The following is an 11932-nucleotide window of genomic DNA, read 5'->3' as shown; positions in this document are numbered from 1 at the left end:
TGTTGCTGCTGCTGCTACTATTGATGCTTGTTTCTTGCTGTTGCTGCTGCTATTGATGCTTGCTTCCTGCTGCTGCTGCTACCATGCTACTGCTGCTGCTACCTTGATGCTGCTGCTAGCCTGCTACCATGCTACTGCTGCTTTTTGCTGCTGCTACTACTAACTTGCTACTGCTATATGTTCTCCGATTTCTAGTTGGTTGGTGGAAGCTTTATGGAGGAGAAACACCAAATTTGAAAGAAATGGCTATGAGAATCCTCTCTCTGACCTCTAGCTCTTCTGGTTGTGAAAGAAACTGGAGTGCATTTGAATCGGTATTATCTCTTCTCTCAATTTTGTCTCCTCATTTGTCTCTCGTTTTTGTTTTTAAATATGCTCATGCAAAATGATGTTTAATATGTAGATACATACCAAGAGAAGAAATAGGCTCACAACGGAGCGATGCAACAATTTGGTCTTCGTAAGGTTCAACAATAGGATGTTGTCTAGGAAACAAAAGCTCCTAGAGAAGAAGAAATGGGATGTGCTCATTAGCACCGATGCTACCGAAGCTCAAGGATTTCTATTTGAAGGAGGGGATGATTATGCAAGCGTTGTTTATCTTGATGAGGAGGATGGAGATGTTCATCCGGGTACGGGGATATCATGGGATCTACTTGGTGAAGCAATGGGAGCACAAGAGCAACTCCAACTTCGGAGGAGTGCAAGAGTGAGAGACCTTGAGGAGGAGGAGTTTGAATCCGATCATGATGATGAGGAGATACTGGATGAAGATGAGATTGAGTATGAGGATGATTGAGAGGCATTGAGCATTTGAGCTAGTGATCATTGGCTCATTGCATGATGGTTGGCAGCATCATGCCATTAAGTGATCAAGTTATCATGCATTTGCATTCATGCATTTGTCTTTTGTTTGTTATTTGTTATGTAAGAGACTATGATGGAGTGGTCACGGGTGAGACTATTGTGGATCGTGGCCGTGGTACTTTGGTTTGGTAGCACTAAGCAAGTTTAAGACTTTTATTTGTTATGTAATATGCTTGCTTGTGAAGTTGTGAACTTGTGATATGTTCTACCTATTACATTGCTTGTTTGCTACTTTGCTAGTTTGCTTTGATTGCTCAATCAAGTTGTGAACTTGTGATCTGTTCTGCCTATTACATTACATTTTACATATATGAATGATGAATCTGATATATAATGCTTTGCTTGCTCCTTGCTTGTTGGTTGCTGCTGCTAACATCTTGTCATCTTCTCTATGATGTATTTAGTTGTTGCACAATGCATTGGAGGGAGACGATCAGAGGACAACATACAAAGAGGCAGGGGCAACATATTGGAGAGAGAACAAGGTTATAAACTTATAATTGTACCTCCAGTTTACATTCTAGCACTTTTTTTATGTCAAACTGCTCTTTTTTGCCCATATCCGTACAATTATATAGAAAACGCATAATTGCGCCTAATTGCGCCTAATCACGCCTAAGCTAGAAAAGCGCAAGTAGGTGGCCAAACGCATAATTAACGCCTAGCGCTTTCTCAAACTTTGTACTCCGATGTGGATACCAATCCTTCTTGATCATCAAGATTGTTTTCGTCAATCCCTTTTAACCGGCTTGCTTCTCTTCAAATGGATCCGATCATTGCAACATCCGCAAGTTTCAATCTCAGCTTTCTCTACGGTGTTCGTTTCATCCATCTCAAGTTGCATTTGTTTTCCCACCCACCCACCTTTTTTTGTGAAGGACTCAGATTTCTTAATCGAGTATCCATCTTATTGATGTGAAGCCTCTCCATTCTTTTTCTATCAATATTCTTATCCGGTGATTCTCATGAAGATACTAACGGAGCTTCTAGTTCATCATTCCTCATTTCTTTTATCTTCTCCGGTGGTTTCAAGTCAGGCTTTGTTGATCTTACCCTTTCCTCATTTCAATGCCTTCTCATACTGGTGCACCTCATAATAATTCACTTCTCACTATTCTTTTGTTTCGGCGTGCTCAAGCTTTCTCAAAAGGCTCGTCTTGTCATCCAAGACCCGTTCAACCTAGTTCGAGGTTGTTATCTTATTCAAGCCATTTAATTCAACCGGTGCAATCTCTCTTTTCAAGCAATCATTCAACGATGTTTCTTTTGAGTGGGCCCTAACCCACAGGTCTTTTTCCAGGATCTTACCTGACTCTTCTTATTCTCCCAGAGCTTTTCAAATTCATCTCAAAGTTTGACGTAAGAATGAATTATCATGAGTCATATGTATTTCTCCAAGATCTATCAAATTCTTTTAACCGTTGGTTCAACCTTTCCATTCTTCATTCCGGAGTGCCTCAACAATTCATGGTGGTGTTTCTCATCGTAATTCTCAGATTTTGAAGACCGAAGAAGATTTTTCTCTCAATCTTGCTCCACTCTCCTCAAGATTCGTGGTTCAAGCTTGATACCAGCCTCTCATAATTGTTTTGATTGTGAGAATTCTTTTCACCCATCCGAAGTAATGCAAGAGTCTTCTCAGTTGGATTATCCGGAGCCCATCATTTCAGAAGACTTGTTCATTCTCAGCTTTCAGCTCTCGTTCCCCAAATCTCACCGGTGCATCATTCAATATTCTTTAATCAGCGCGTGATCTCTTTGTTTCAGTTGTATCTGAATTCTCTCAAGTATCTTCGTTCATTTTCATTTCTTACGGTGGGTCTTCCAGGTTTCTCTTCCTTATCAATTTATTCGTTGTCAATCCTACCGGTGGTTCAAAGAAGACCTTCCCAAGTTGGCGCTATATCTCTCTTAATCCTTGCTACGAGAATAAGTAATATGTTGAAGCCGTTGATTGTCATCAATTTAATTGGTGAAGGATAGGCATAATGTAATTCTCATTCTTATTTCATCGAGCGAATTCAATTCCTTATTCCGGGGGTTCATCAAATTCGCGGTTTCACTTGATTCATCTTCTCTTTTTCCCGAAGTTCCAACCTCTTTCAATTATATTATCACAGAGTTCTCTATCTAAACCATTGCGAGGCTTGAATCTTATTATTTTCATCATTCAATTATTTTGGATCATTCTTTTATTACCGGAGTTCTTCATGAAGGTTCTACATGATGGATTCATCAAGGATTTAATCCCTTCTCGAAGTATTCATTGAGATTCTTTTCTAAGAAACTCAAGCTTTCTTCATATTGTAATCCGGAGTGCATTTCTGTCTATCGTATCATTGGAGGTGGTATTATGTCATTCTTGATAATTTGAGTTCATGTTTTCATGATTGACATGCTGTCAAGATTGGGATATTTTAAATCCATCAACCTATTCATTGGAATTGTCTTGGGTTATATTTCACCTAAAGCCATCCCTAAGGACTGTTGCTATCTATGGTGCTCATAAATGATCCAAGCTCTTCTTTATCCTCCCGGTGAAATACTTTCTCGTCTCCTTGTTCAAATAAATACAATTCTTTCCCGTGAGTGGCAGATTGTCACCTCATAATTTTGAGATGTATTTCATAAGACCATATCAAGATTATTCTTTTCGTTGTTGGTTTTCCAACAACTCCGTTCTAGCCTTTGTTGTAAGCGTGCTCTGCCAAGATATTGTTTTCTACTTCGTTCACTCCTTTCCATTCTCTCTTTTCTTCCGGAGGCATTTTGATGTGGCTCTCTTCTATCTTTTTTCTTTTTGTTCTTGTCAAGATCAAGTTCTTTTCATCTTATCAAGTCTTGCATCTCTTTCCAACCGGAGCGCTATACGAATTTGTTCTTCTTTGTTCGTCGTTTCTATCGGTGTGTTTTCAATTTCGTTCATCTCCGTTGCATTCGTTTCTCGATATGGCTTAACCTTTTCAAGGTTCTTTGGTTTCACTTGTTTGTCAAAGAAGCAACTTAGTCTGACCTCTTCTCTTTCTCTTCCGTTGTCCCTCCGGTGCCATTCTAGATCTTGGGACGAGATCCTCTCGTAGTGGTGGAGTGTTGTAACGCCCCGAGACCGATGTGCCAGGTGTCGTCCAGTTATTCGTTGTTGTTGCTTTGTCATTGCTTGCGTGTCATGCATTTCATATCATGTCATCATGTGCATTTCATTTGCATACGTGTTCGTCTCTTGCATCCGAGCATTTTCCCCGTTGTCCGTTTTGCATTCCGGCGCTCCGTTCTCCTCCGGTGGTCATTTCTACCTTTCTTTCGTGTGTGGGGATTAAACATTTCCGGATTGGACCGAGACTTTCCAAGCGGCCTTGGTTTACTACCGGTAGACCGCCTGTCAAGTTTCGTGCCATTTGGACTTCGTTTGATACTCCAACGGTTAACCGAGGGACCGAAAAGGCCTCGTGTGTGTTGCAGCCCAACACCCCTCCAAAGTGGCCCAAAACCCATCTAAACCCCCTCCATCATGTCGGTCGTTCAATCACGATCGTGTGGCCGCAAACCGCACCTCATTTGGACTCTCCTAGCTCCCTCTACCTATAAAGATGTGATCCCCTCCGAAATTCGCGGTGCAAACTCTAGATCCCTCCCTCTCCTCGTGCGCCGGACAAAAACCTCGCCGGCGGACGTGTCCGTTTCAACCTCCGCCGCCGCCCGCGCCCAATCAGAGCGTGCCATGTGTACCCGGCCGGCCCCCTCCGCCGCAGCCCGGGCAGGCCCGCACTGAGCCCTCCTGGCCCACACGCCCCGCGCCGCCAACCGCCTCTCCGCCGGCGCTTGCTCCGCCGCCGATGCCTGTTCTCCGCCACCGCACCTTCTTCGCCGGAGCGGCGCGTCCTGGCTTCGCACCGCCGCCGGTTCCCGCCGCTGCTCTGCCATGGGGCCCTAGCGCCGCCGTCTCGTCATGGCCAGATCCGGGCCCGGGGAGCCGAGCCCCGCCGGATCCGGTGCTTCCTTGCCTCCCTGCCTCGCCAAAGATCTCCCAACCCCTCGCCGGAGTTCCTTCACGCCGCCGCCGCCGGACGGGATCGGGAGAGCCCCGATCCGCTTCGCCGTTGACTCCCTCCTGGGCCACAGCGCCTCCTAAGGCCCACGGTTCAGCCGGCCTAGTCCGTCTCTCCTTCCACTCCGGCCCAATGGCCCGCTGGTGAGCCTCCTCGCGTAAGCCTCGCCTAGGCGTCATTTAGTTGTCTCGCGCCTGTCTGTTTTTTCCTCGAAATTTCCAGATTCACATGCCTATGTTCATCATGCCGTAACTTTGCATCCGTAGCTCCGATTTATGCATATAACATATCAAAATGTTCGTCTTTGAGAGCACATCATTTAATCTCATTGCATCATTTTCATTTGAGTTCATCTTGATGCCCGAAATGCTGTTAGAAGTAGGCTACTTGAGATAATTGTCAGATCTGCTGCTCCATTTAGATATTTGTCATTTTTGCCATGATTATTGTGTGCATGATATGCCCATGAGCTCTACATATGTTTTGTTAAGGGTTTTGTCATCTTTCCAGAGGTGCAACCCATGTATTTTTGTGATGTGTGTGGTGACTTGCACAAGCTTGCAAAGTGGTGCACTTGTTAGTGCTGATTTCAGGGACTTAGCATTTCCACCAAGTCCTTGATCTGTTTATCTCATGATGTCAAATGTTCATGTTGTTTCCTAGTGATCCGTGCCTCTTTTGAGGATGATCAGTAAGGATGTTTTGTTAATCTTGTAGTGCTCTATCCATCCATGTCTTTGTTTGCAATTATGGCGCATCCTAGCTTGAGTCAATCGAGCTCTACTTTTGCTATTTCGTGAATCTGGGCAGATTGTCTACTTGTTAGCGATTTTGCCGAGGATGTTTAGTTGATCCGTGCATGCTATGTTGTTGTTCTTGCCATGTCTAGCTCGTATTTTGTGTATTCATGATGGGTGTATGCTTGGATTATCATGACATGCTCTGTAGTGAGTGCATCGAGCTCGTAAACATGCCTACTTGATATCTGTTTCAGCATGTCCCAGTTTTCACCAAGTCTGAGAACTGATTATGTTTTTGCCATGTTCACATGCTTGCAAATGCATTTTATGATCCCTTTTGGCTCAAGGTCACTAAGGGACTTTTGTTAAGCTCTTTGAGTAGCTCCATGCCATGCTTTACTTTGCCATGTTCAGGCCCTGTAGCTTATAGTTTTCATGCTCCAAAGAGTGCTACCTGATCTGAAATTCCAGACTTGTGTTAATTTCACTAAGTCTGAAATCTGTTTACCATATGCATTTTTGCCATGCTTGTTTGGACCTCTTAATGGATGAATTGGCCGTAGCTCAGTGCTAGTCTTTTGTTAAGCATCATGAATGTGTTCCTGCCATGTATTTTGATGCCATGTTTGGGTGCTGTAGCATGTTCATCTTGTTGCATTTAGATGGCTACTTGCTGTAAATCGCAGAACGGTGCCATATTTGAATTGCTTGTCATTTCCAAACCGTAACTCCGATTCCGGCGTTCCTTATATCGTTTTCAAGCGATTTCATCTCATATTTCCAGTGGCACACTTGGCTTTCCAAGTTGAGGCCAGGTTCATGCATTCCTTGTCAAATCATGCATATGCATCGCATACCGCATCTCGCATATCATACCATGTTCATGTGTGGTTTGTTTACTATGTTGTGTGCTTCCTTTCCGGTGTTTGCTCCTTCGGGTTGGTTCCAATAACATCGCGTTTGTGAGGACCCGTTTGACTACGTCCGTTTGTCTTCTTCATGGACTCGTTCTTCTTCCTTGCGGGATTTCAGGCAAGATGATCATACCCTCGAAATCACTTCTATCTTTGCTTGCTTAGTTGCTCGCTCTTTTGCTATGCCTATGCTGTGATACCTACCACTTGCTTATCATGCCTCCCATATTGTTGAACCAAGCCTCTAACCCACCTTGCCCTAGCAAACCGTTGTTTGGCTATGTTCCTGCTTTGCTCAACCCCTCTTATAGCATTGTTAGTTGCAGGTGAAGATTGAAGTTTGTTCCTTGTTGGAACATGGAGATGTTGTTCCTTGTTGGAACATGTTTACTTGTTGGGATATCACAATATACCTTATTTAATTAATGCATCTATATACTTGGTAAAGGGTGGAAGGCTCGGCCTTATGCCTGGTGTTTTGTTCCACTCTTGCTGCCCTAGTTTCCGTCATATCGGTGTTATGTTCCCGGATTTTGCGTTCCTTACGCGATTGGGTTATAATGGGAACCCCTTGACAGTTCGCTTTGAATAAAACTCCTCCAGCAAGGCCCAACATTGGTTTTACCATTTGCCGCCTAGCCTCTTTTCCCTTGGATTAGGCCAGCCCAAGGGTCATCTTATTTTAAACCCCCGGACCAGTGCTCCTCTGAGTGTTGGTCCAACCCAGAGCACCGTGCAGGGCCAACCCTTGGCAACTAGGGTTATGTCGGCTCCTGTACGCTTAGCTTATCTGGTGTGCCCTGAGAACGAGATATGTGCAGCTCCTATCGGGATTTGTCGGCACAGCGGGTGGTCTTGCTGGACTTGTTTTACCATTGTCGAGGATGTCTTGTAGAACCGGGATACCGAGTCTGATCGGAATGTCTCGGGAGGAGATCTATTTCTTCGTTGACCGTGAGAGCTTGTCATGGGCTAAGTTGGGACTCCCCTGCGGGGTTTTGAACTTTCGAAAGTCGTGCCCGCGGTTATGGGCAGATGGGAATTTGTTAATGTCCGGTTGTAGATAACTTGATCCTTAACTTAATTAAAATGCATCAACCGCGTGTGTAACCGTGATGGTCTCTTTCCGGCAGAGTCCGGGAAGTGAACACGGTGTTGGAGTAATGCTTGACGTAGGTTGTTCTAGGATCACTTCTTGATCATAGTTGTTCGACCGTGTTTTTGCCTTCTCTTCTCGCTCTCATTTGCGTATGTTAAACACCATATATGCTAGTCGCTTGCTGCAGCTCCACCTCATACCTTTACCTTACCCATAAGCTTAAATAGTCTTGATCGCGAGGGTGCGAGATTGCTGAGTCCCTGTGGCTCACAGATACTTCCAAAACCAGTTTGCAGGTGCCGATGTTACCGAGCAGGTGACGCAACCAAGCTCAGGAGGGGCTCGATGAAGATCTTGTCCTTTGTGTTGTTTTGTTCTAGTTGATCAGTAGTGGAGCCCAGTCGGGACGATCGGGGATCTGTGTAGCTTTTGGGGTAGTCTTCTTTTATTTTGGTTCCGTAGTCGGACCTTGATTGTATTTGGATGATGTAATGCTTTATTCATGTATTTGTGTGAAGTGGCGATTGTAAGCCAACTATGTATCTCTTTCCCTTATGTATTACATGGGTTGTGTGAAGATTACCTCATTTGCGACATTGCTTTCAATGCGGTTATGCCTCTAAGTCGTGCTTCGACACGTGGGAGATATAGTCGCATCGAGGGCGTTACAAGTTGGTAATCAGAGCCTTCCCGACCTTAGGAGCCCCATTGCTTGATCGTTTTTAGCGGCCGAGTTGTGTCTAGAAAAATGTTTTGAGTCGTTTAGGAATTATATATCAGAGAGTTTAGGAAATTCCTTTCACTCCCCAGTCTCCTCATCGCTCTGGTAAGGCATCCTGACGTAGAGTTTTGACTCTTCTATTCTCAAATTTCACTAAAAAAATTTAGGATCACGCGGGTATCTTGGAATCGTTTCGATGGTTTTGTGACGAGAACATTGTCTTGGTGCCTCCTGTCAGGGGTTTTGTGGCAGTGTCCCGGGGAGTTGAGCTCTAAGGTGTTGTCGTCATAATTTTATCGTTGCGGTTCTGGAATACCTGAGTTTAGTTCGCCGACATCGAAAATCTCTTTTATGCAGTTCGTTGGTGAGATAACCTCGACGCCACCCAGTACTGGGGCGGGAGTTCGGGAGTATCGCCATAACTTGTATGACGGATGATTTTCGAAGGTTGGGGTAGATGGTTTCCGAAGTATTTCTCGGTTATGTGTTGAAGGATGGATACGGCTGGATGTAGGATTTGCTAGATTTGGGTGAGATATTATGCTTCCCCTGTATCCCCAACACCTGATTGCATAACCGGAAAGGTTCGGGAGTTTCATAGGTGGGAATTCAAGTAACTCGTAGGATATCTTTCTGATAGATGTATCATTTGAAATTGGGGTTCGACGTCTAGTGGTCCGCCTATCCATGGTTGGTTTTACAGTGGTCTCGTTCTGTCTTAAAGAGTCCTTGGCTATGCCGACTCAGGGACGCTTCATATGTCATGTGCACTGCCTTGTACATGATGGTGCTGTACGATCGAGCCCGTGTAGGCCCCACCACGAAAACTTCGGACGAAATCTCTATCATATGTTTGTTCCGGCTTATTTTGCAAGCCAATCCTTTGTTTTGTTTTGAGTTGTGGTATTCGAGTTGCTTCGAAGTCAAATGTGGATTCCATACCTGTCCCAAATGGTGTTCTCATACTCCGATGTGGATACCAATCCTTCTTGATAATCAAGATTGTTTTTGTCAATCCCTTTTAACCGGCTTGCTTCTCTTCAAATGGATCCGATCATTGCAACATCCTCAAGTTTCAATCTCAGCTTTCTCTACGGTGTTCGTTTCATCCATCTCAAGTTGCATTTGTTTTCCCACCCACCCACCTTTTTTTGTGAAGGACTCAGATTTCTTAATCGAGTATCCATCTTATTGATGTGAAGCCTCTCCATTCTTTTTCTATCAATATTCTTATGCGGTGATTCTCATGAAGATACTAACGGAGCTTCTAGTTCATCATTCTTCATTTCTTTTATCTTCTCTGGTGGTTTCAAGTCAGGCTTTGTTGATCTTACCCTTTCCTCATTTCAATGCCTTCTCATACCGGTGCACCTCATAATAATTCACTTCTCACTATTCTTTTGTAAATGCCCGTGATCACCTGCTGTGTAAAGTATATTGTAAATGCCCGTGATCACCTCCCGAAGTGATCACGGCCCAGTAGATAGCATGGCAGACGGACAATAGTGTAGGGCCACTGATGGAACACTAGCATCCTATACTAAGCATTAGGATAGCAGGTAAAGGTAACAACAGTAGTAGCAAGGACATGATATGCATCAGAATAGGATTAACGAAAAGCAGTAACATGCTACACTACTCTAATGCAAGCAGTAGAGATAAGAATAGGCGATATCTGGTGATCAAAGGGGGGGCTTGCCTGGTTGCTCTGGCAAGAGAGAGGGGTCGTCAACTCCGTAGTCGTACTGGGTAGCAGCGGCGTCGCTCTCGGTGTCTAGCGAGAGAAGAGGGGGAAGAAACAATAAATATTTAAGCAAGCAGATGCATAGCGATGCATGACATGACAAGTTTTGGTGCTAGAGGTGTCCTAACGCGGTATGAGGTGATACCGGTGAAGGGGGGAAACATCCAGGAAATTATCCCCGGTGTTTCGCGTTTCCTGGAAGAGGAGCCGGAAGGGGAAAGTTGCGAGTTCGATAGGTTAGGGGGGTGTGGCGGACGAACGGGTTGCGTATCCGGAATCGTCTCGTCGTTCTGAGCAACTTTCATGTAAAAGTTTTTCCATCCAAGTTACGGTTTATTTTATATTAATTTTAAAAGATTTAAATCATTTTAGGATTAATTTAAATATTTTAATTCAACATTATCCCGAACAGGGTTTGCTGACGTCATCATGACGTCAGCACGATGTCAGCAGTCAACAGAGGTGTTGACTGGTCAACTGACGTGTGGGCCCCATTCGTCATTGTCTTAGACTAACTAAGTAGGTTTATTAGTTTAATTAAGCCATTATATTAATTTAACAGATTTAGTTAAGTTAATTAATTATCTAATTAATTAATTAATATTTTCTAATTAATTTTCTAACTCTTTTTTTTAAATGGGGGCGTGGGGCCCATATGTCATAGGCAGTGGCAATATTAAAAGAGTTTATTTAAACTAATTAACTTAATTAGTCAGGGTGGGGCCTAGTGGTGAGTGGGTCAAATTACTAACAAATTTTATTAGAGTTAAACCTAATCGTTGCAGTAGCATGGCCCGTCAGTGGCTATCAGGATTACTTTAACTAGTCTGTTAATTATGCCCATGATTAATTAGGTGTGGGTCCCGTTGGTCAGGGACACAGGGCGCCATTTGGAGCTGAGTTAATGGTGCCATGCTAGTGCATCGGCGTTTAGCCGCCGGCAGCCACAGTACACGACGGAGGCTCACCAGAGTTGCGTTCTGGCGACCATTTGGTCACCCACGAACATCAGTCAGGACGAGCGTGTTGGCGCGCATCGAGTAGGGCTAGTGGTTGGTGCTGGAGGTGCCGGGATGGACGCCGACGACGAGGTCTAGCGGCAGCTGAACAAGAGCTCGATGGATCCGGTGAAACAAGAGGAGAATGAGGTAGGAAAAGGGTCAGGCAACATCTGTACAGCTCCTAGAGCTCGCGCACACCAACGGAACGCAGCGGGGAGCACGGCAGCGATGCATTCATCGGCCATGGCGGACGATAGCTTTGGGGCTCGCAGGGGACGATGCCTCTGTGGTTGATTCACGCGGGAGAGAGGGGAAGCAGGTGGGAGCTCACATTGAAGCTCGTGGGGGACTCGGTGGAGCCGGAGCGGTTCAGGGCGATGCAGATCGCCGGTCAGCCATGGCGGATCCAGTCGGGGGAGAAATGAAGAAGGCGACGACGGTGCGGCATCCCGGCTAGGTTCGGTGGTTGCGGTCGATGAAGATGATCCCTGGAGAGCTCTTGGACGTGGAGAGGCGGCGATGGGCGGTTGCCAGCGAGCCGGTGCGGCCAACGCGGGCGGGGGGCGCGGCCATAGGGGAGGGAGGGCGTCGGGCGCCGGTGACGTGGCCCGAGGCAAGGGCGCGTGCGGGGGACTGCGGGGGTTCTCGCTCCTCTCTGTGTCTCCTCCTGGCGGCGCGAGGAGGGAGGATGGGATCGAACGGGAGGAGTGGGGGTAGTGCGGTCCATACTAGGGTTTCAGGGGTTATGGGGGCGCCGGCTGGGCCGGCCTGGCTTGCCCAGTGGCCAGCTGGGCCGAGGC

Source organism: Triticum aestivum, chromosome 5A (genome assembly GCF_018294505.1).
Source record: "Triticum aestivum cultivar Chinese Spring chromosome 5A, IWGSC CS RefSeq v2.1, whole genome shotgun sequence".
Lineage (NCBI taxonomy): Eukaryota > Viridiplantae > Streptophyta > Magnoliopsida > Poales > Poaceae > Triticum > Triticum aestivum.
Note: the sequence above shows the minus strand (reverse complement) of the source record.